We start from the raw sequence: 7,295 nt of genomic DNA, 5'->3' as shown, positions 1-7,295 counted from the left end.
TGTGGGCACAGGACCCTTCCCGTTGGGATCTGCCCCGCGCCGATGGGATCTGACCTTTCCCAGTACAATTTACCCCATCCCGATGGGATCTGGCCTTTCCCAATGGGGTCTGCCCCATTCCAGTGGGATCTGCCCTTCCCCAGGAGGATCTGCCCCATCTTGGTGTGATCTGGCCTTTCCCAATGGGATCTGCTCCGTTCTGGTGAGGTCTGCCCCATCCCTGTGGGATCTGGCCTCTCCCAGTATAACTTGCCCCATCCTGGTGGGATTCCCAGCCCTTGCAGCTCGGGAGGATGGGTGGGATGTTGAAAAGCACTAGAGCAGCTCTTGGTAGCAGGGATGTGGCAGGTGACTGGTGTGACGTGGTGGCACTCCATGCTTGTGGACACATGTTCTTAGGTGCAGCCCCTGCTGTAGGGTGCGGGCAGGTCCCTGGAGAGAAAGGTGCTTGTGCTGGCTTAGCATAATAAATAAGAACAATAGAAAGTGTGCGTCTGGGTTTAAAGCCACGCATCTGTTAGTGGACAGTCTAAGCAAGGTGGTTATGCTGGGTTGAAAGCTGTGCATAAAACAGGCCTTGAAGAGCAGTACTTGCCCCAGAATGAAAGGCGAGTCATGTTTGTGTGCAAACGTGGGGCAGCTGGGCAACTGGTCAAACTGCCCCCAAAGCAGCCACAGAGAGCAGCTTGGGCTCATATGGTTCTTTGACATGACTTGTCTTGGGATGTTTCCCTTTCTTCTTCCTTTCTTTCATTTTTTGCTTTTTTCCCTTGCTCCCCTTCATCTCCAAGGGCTTGGGAGTTCTACCTTCTCTCTGCCTTGCTCCTGAGGGGTCCCAGCTGTTGTCCTCAGCTCTGCATTGACAGGGTCCTCTGGGATCCCAGGGACATGGGGATGGTTGGCTTCCCCTGCCCGGCGGGCGGGAGCTCAGCCACGCTGTTGAAATTAGCTCAGTCCAGAATCCTGGATCTGAACTTTGAGGGGCTTTGAGACTGCCAGGACCCACGCCGTCCCTCTGCGAAGATATAGTGCTACCTTCTGCCATCGCTTGGGCTGGGGCAGCCACAACCCTTGGTGCGGAGGCATGCATTTCCCCTTGCCAGCTTCTCTCCTTTCCCTTGCTTTTGCCCTGTTGAATTTCTTCTGTTGCACTCCCAGATGCCAGTGAACATAGCAGCTGCAGAGGCAGAGAAGCATCCCTGCGTGCGTGGCCTTTTCCTGCTGTCGTACCGTGCTGGCGCCTCAGTACATGTATTTTTCTGACTAGCGGTGGATTTGTCTTTTGTGTGGACATGGAGATAGCATGGCAGCTAGCAGTGGAGAAAGAAGACCACAAAGAGGTTGAGCAGGTGCTGCAGCCGGCCTGTTTGTGTGTACTTTATAAGTGTTGTGGGTAGGAGGACTCAGCGTGTTGCTTTAATTCACCTCTGATGCTCTGCCTGTTGCTTTTAGTCATTTAAGTGTCCTGGGACCTTAATGAGGACGCCCATCAGCTGTGGCGTTAGACCTTAGGCAAGGGTGGCTACTTTCATGCTCCTGTGAGCCCTACCTACCAAAGTCTCCTTGCGGCCAAAGGGATCCGGGCATAGCCGTGCCTTTGGAGAGCTGGGGAGCCTGGGGGTGACGGCGCATGGCAGAGGACGAATCCCAGGTTCATTGCAGGGCAGAGCTGGGGGGGCTGCCTGGGCCCCGTGGTCCCAGCACAACCCTGCAGCACTGCGCTGCTACCAGAACAGCGCGTGGTTGCCTTGCAAGCCGCAGCCTGGTCTCCTTTGCCCTGTGGCTTTTCCTGCAAGTGAAGCACAAGGTGAATAATAACTTTAACATAGTGTGCGGAAGAAATGTGTCAGAGAGGGGCCAGGGCAGCCTGGGGATGCAGAGCACCCTGCGAAGCAAGTTGCAGCTCTTCTAGTGATGCCGCCATAAAGATGTCCTCAGTCAGGGCTGAGCTCCTCTTTTTCCCCTTCTTGCCTTTGAAGTGCTAAGCTGGAAAAAAGAAGTGCTTGTATCTGGATAAGGATGTTGGGAGGTATACAGAATATCTGCATTGGTTTACACTGGTATAACCTGTAAGGTGCTGTGTACGTACGCTTGTGCCCCCTTTATTTCAGACCATCCCTAAAGCCCCTTCCTCTTCCACCCCACCCCACCCCGCTCTGCTCTGCCAGCGCCAGTCACTGGAGCTGCAGCCCCCTTGCTGGGAAGGTCCCAGGCGCTGTTATTTGTGTGGTGGAGCTGGGACATGAACTGCCGCAGGGTTTGTGGGCTTCTCCGGTCGAAGGGGGCTGTGGGGTATCCCGTCACGCCAGCGGTTTGTCCAGGGTCCCCCCGTGGCCGGAGGGGAGCCGATGTGCTTAGGCCTGGAGGGCCGGTTTGTTGACTGGCAGGAAACATCGCTACTGTGAGCCGTTTAGTGTTGCAATGGTTTGATAAGATGAAGGACGCTGAAGTGGTTTATCATTTGTTACCAGGAGATAAGACCTGATTAGGAGGTGAAAGGCCGTGCAATATTTCAATGGGGATGCTGAGCTGCTGCTGTTTGAGACCGTAGGAAATAAGCTGCCGTAGTGTTTACTACAGTGGTTTGAAAGCTTGTAGTAACTTGCTGTGACCTTTGTTGTCCTCCGGAATAAATACTATACACTGGTGGAGGCCTCATGCTCTCTGCATTTTGCAAGCAGTTACGGCTTTAGTTTTTAACATGCTACAAGCCTCAGTGTCTCCAGCAGGTCTCCCCGAGAGGGGGAATTGCTTAATAAAGAGGGGAGCAGTAAATAGGTCGACGTGGAGAAGCCGGGCGATAGCGCAATAGAAAAACTTCCTTCTGCAGGAATGCCCTGAACGTGTCAGTCCTCCGTATTGCCACGTGCACCGGGTGAACTGCCAGGTTTCTTGCTCTCTCTGGGCTGCCCGTGGCTGTCGCTTTCAAACCAGCTTCTGTTCAAACCCTGGCTGTTTTGTGGGAAAAGAGCATTCAGGATGGTTTTGGCAGCAATAGGGCAAGAAGATGGAGACTGACACTAAGGGCAAACTTCCAGAGTAGGAGAGCATTTTCAGCCTGAAATAAGCATTCCCAGGAGCTGCTCTGTGCTTTGAGGGGGAGGGTTCTGCGGAGCGGCCCAGGCTTCGCTGCAGAGTTGGGAACAGAGGGGACAAGTTGCAAATCACCAGCGGGGAGGTGGGGGAGCAGCAGTGCTGACCTGATGCCGTCTGAACTCCTCTTCTCTGATTAATGCCAAAGAGCGGAAAGAGAGCAAGAGGTGGAGACTCCCTTCCTTCCTGCAATGCATTTATCGTGGCCACAGGAGTCGGAGAAAAGGCCACACAGCAGAAGCTGCAAACGTTCAGGAAGGTACGTGCAGCTCCCTCGAGGGCTTTGTACTCCCGGCATGACCGTTGGAGGTTCCTCCCTGACTCCTTGCTGGTCCCAATGCCTAAACCCCTTGCTGGTGGCCTCCTTAAGCTATTTCCGGCTCCACGGCTCCTTTGACCAGAGCCTGGAGACAACCAGCGCATGCCTGGCTGCTGTGGTGCCATCTTCCTGCTTTCTGACTTGTCCCGAGTCTCTTTAAGCACCTGTGTGTGCAGCCGAGGTGGCAGTGCTCAGCACCGGCAATGCTGTGGATTAGCTGGAGCACACCCGAACTGCTGCTTGCTGTTTACACACTCTCCGACAGTGCCAGCACTTGGCCCTGGTGCAGAGCAAGTGCCTTCAAAGGACTCTGTGCTCAGGGCTTAACCCAGCCAGCTGGGTGCCCTGGAGCGAGCAGGCAGGGCTCTGCAGCCCTCTGGGGTCACGCTGCCTCTGGTGGCGTGGGTTTTTATGTTTCTTTCTCTCTTGCCCCTCTGTTTCCCAATGCATTTTTCAGCTGTAGTGAGTGACACATCCCCTCTTGAGGAGCGTGCAGTGGTGTAGGACTCTCTTGGTCAAGCGTTTGTCAGCATCCTTCAGATCTTTCACTTGGCAGAATCAAAACATGCTGAGTCCAGTGCGTAGTTACGCCCTGGGGAGCGCTGCTGAACTCCGCTGCGTTTTGCGGGAGTTCCTGGCAGTATAATTTATGCCCTTCTAAACAATGAATTGGAACCATCATCTCGATCTTAGAGAAGTTTTCTGCAAATGCAGCTGGAAGCAGCATTCCCCAAACATGTGCTGTGAGGCCAGTGGGAGGAACAAGAGGGCAGTCAGCCTTGGGCTCCCTGACTTGCAAGGAAATTGTTCAGGGATCGTACAGCCTCGTGTTTTGAGAGCCACACGCTCAGCGTTTGGCACTTCTGCTCACCTCTCCCAGCAGCAATTTCCTTTTTTTGCAGAGAGCCCATCCCAGGAGGCACAGAGTGTGAGCAGGAGAGGAGCTCCAAACTGCTCTATGGAGCGTGTGAGAGGGGAGGTTCTCCTGCTGTAATAAACACGAGGGTCTGAGAAAGTGACTGAAATGCCCGCTTTGTGCAGCTTTGAGACACTTCCTCTAGGGGAAGACAGTGGGTCAAAAAATTTGAGTGCCTAATCTTGCAGTCAATGTCAGGCAGGTGAAGTCTCATACCCATCCAGCATGCTTTAAAATTGCTGAGGCTGCAGCAGCCCATGGAGCTGTCTGCAGGGCTGGGACCACGTGCTCCTTTGCTCATAAATCACCCCTGTTTGCTGGAGCAACCTCAAGTTTGTAAAATCAAATGAGAATCAGTTATGGAAAAATCAGCCATTCTTAGGTCTTACCAATTGCTTTGACTGCATGCTCTATTTTTGCGTTGTTTTAAGTTGTGATTTGCATGAGAAGAAGGGATTCACAGTCCAGCTCTCCCTTGACCTCTCTCTGCTCTTTGCAGATGACGTGCAGGACCTTGAAGAAGAAGTGGCTCTGACCAGCCTGTCGCCCAATGGAAACTATGAAGAAGCTGCTAGAGGCACGGGCACCTAGAGCCGCCGGGCACCCAGCATGGGCCGCGTCCCGGATCTGCCTGGTTGATTTGGAGCTGTGAGAGGAAGAGCTGGCGCATGCCCACGCATCCTCTCCTCTGGGGAGCAGCCGCTCGCCTTAATTCGCCAGGGCCTTCTGTAGCTACCAACAGTCTCTAGCATCCGTGCTAGCCAGCCCTCCTCTGCTCGCAGCCCTGCAGCAGCAGAGCCTTGCGGGGGCTGCGTCCCACTGCCCGTGGGGTGCCTGGAGCTGCCAGTTGGCAACGGGCTTTTGAGAAGCCCTTTGGGAACGTTATCTTCCAGCTGGGCATGATGACATGGGGATTTGGGGTGTTAAATGCTGCAGTCTGCCTGCAGAAAGAGGAACGCTTTCGCATTCTGAACAAAATTCCCTGCTGAGAGAGGCCTTTCAGGCTGGTCTCCCTGGCAAGAAGACTCTGCTGCCATATTTTCCTGCTTTATTGGTGTTTTGAAGTTCCCTCCCACTCTCTGATCAGAAAGTCAAGTAACATGGTGGCATGGGGACTGCAGTGGGACTAAGTATGAGGCCTCGGATTGACCAACAGGCTGAAAAGGCTCAAACATTACTGTGTAATGCAAAGAAATGCAATAATGGCCTGTTCTGGGTCACAAGAATAATGCAGAAGATACTGATGACACTGGCAGTGGGAGCGTGGTTTTGAGAGCAGGATGCATCTGTCTGGCTTGTCTTGGCGTTCATAGACTGACTGATGGGCTGCCTGGGTTGGGAGGTGACAGACATGGACTGCTATGTGGTTGACATTAGATGGGGTGATGAGGGAGGCCTGTCTGAAGTTGGACATCTCCACAACCATGTGGTATCAGGTCCTGGAGGAGGCCCACTGTGTTCCTCTCACTGAGATGTGGCTGCTTCATAAATAAATAAATACATGTGTATGCATGAAGAATCATCTATCTAAGTAGTTCCAAATGGCTACTAGTAGCCTGTGGGGCAAAAGAGAATCACAGAATAGTTGGGGTTGGAAGGGACCTCTGGAGATCGTCTGGTCCAAGCCCCTGCTCAAGTAGGGTCAAACATGGCTGATGGAGACTATTAATATAATGCTAGGAATGCCTTTTTGTGATTATTTTAATGGAACATACAACGGGCTGTGTTTTCTTTCTAGCACAAGTTGGGTTTTGTTTGGGCCTGGCTGGCCTTTTGAAGGTTCATCCGTCTCAGGACAGAGACTTCACTCCCTCATCTCCTGCGTGTGTCTGGGGTGCAGCAGTCACCGCACGGTGATGTTCTTTCCCGATTAAGTCCTTGTTTAGGTGAGTCTCATAGGAGCTGGCTGTATGATCAGGTGAATCTTCATTTTCTTGCAGTGTTTGGCCTTTGCCACCTAGATGAAGAAATGCAGAGTATAGATTTGCAGTTAAACCTATCTTAGTGCTACAAATCCAATGGATTTATTTACAAGTAATTTATAGGTAAATCCTGCAAGCATACCTTTGCGGTGAGACTTTTGTTGAAACTGATGAAACTCCTGGGATTTAGAGAGGTGTAAGTGGGAATATCTTTTCCCTGAGTGTTTTTTTTCCCTTGGCTGAGGAATGAAAGTGACTTTTTTTTTTTTTAAAGTAGCCGATCATGTGGAAGTGCAGCAGACAGATTTACAAGTTTAATTGATTTAATAATTTAAGGGCACTGTTATCTTAAGTGCTTGCTGTAAAGAATAAAGACGTTTAATATCTGAATTGGAGCTTGCTTCAGYTTGGTTTTTGTTTACCATGGCGTGATCCTTAAAATAACCTTATGCATGGTTTAACTGATGTTTCTCTTGATTTAATTAAAATGTATATTGGGAGGGAACGGAAGTAACCCCAGTGCGTGGCAGCACATTTGCAATCCAGCAGATGACCAAGACCGGTGTGTGTGCAGCCCAGGCGGGCTGCTCACCCTTTGGTAGGGGGGAAGCGTGGAGATCAATGAGAGCTTTCTGAGAAGAGAGCAGAGCCGACCCTTTCCTACGCGGCGGGTAAAGCCCTGATAACTTTCATTAATAGCTTTCATTGACGGAAGCCATTAGGTTTCCCTGAGGAAAGACAGTTTTTCCGCGGGGTGTGAGGAGGGTGTGAGGGGTGTGACGGACCCCGCTGTGAGGGGACCGCGGTGTGAGGCCCCCAGTGCCGGGGGGGGGGCAGGGCTGCCCCCGCCCCGCCTGAGCGCTTTCGCGGCCCGCGGAGGCCCGCGAGGCCCCGCCGCCCCTAGCGCGTCTCGGCGCGCCCAGAGCCGCCCCCGCCTGTTCCGGGCGCCCCCGCGGCGTCTTTCTGAGCAGGCGATCGCGCCGGGCACCTTCCCCGGGAGGCGCGGGGCCCCGCCGGAAGGGGCCCTTCGCGGCACTTCCGGGCC

At 53.0% G+C, this 7,295-nt stretch overlaps 1 protein-coding gene across 1 annotated transcript in view; it reads left to right on the top strand.

Annotated features, from left to right (window-relative positions):
* LOC112968538 overlaps positions 1–4,908 on the top strand; it is a 17,562-nt gene extending 12,654 nt beyond the window's left edge. The window contains exon 3 of the mRNA XM_026070955.1: positions 4,828–4,908. The gene's annotated coding sequence lies outside the window, so the exon portion shown is untranslated. The remainder of the gene's footprint in view (positions 1–4,827) is intronic.
* The last annotated feature ends 2,387 nt before the right edge of the window (positions 4,909–7,295 follow it).

Source organism: Apteryx rowi, unplaced genomic scaffold (assembly GCF_003343035.1).
Source record: "Apteryx rowi isolate R43461 unplaced genomic scaffold, aptRow1 scaffold_32, whole genome shotgun sequence".
NCBI classification, from domain to species: domain Eukaryota; kingdom Metazoa; phylum Chordata; class Aves; order Apterygiformes; family Apterygidae; genus Apteryx; species Apteryx rowi.
This window is presented reverse-complemented; position numbering and strand designations above follow the sequence as displayed.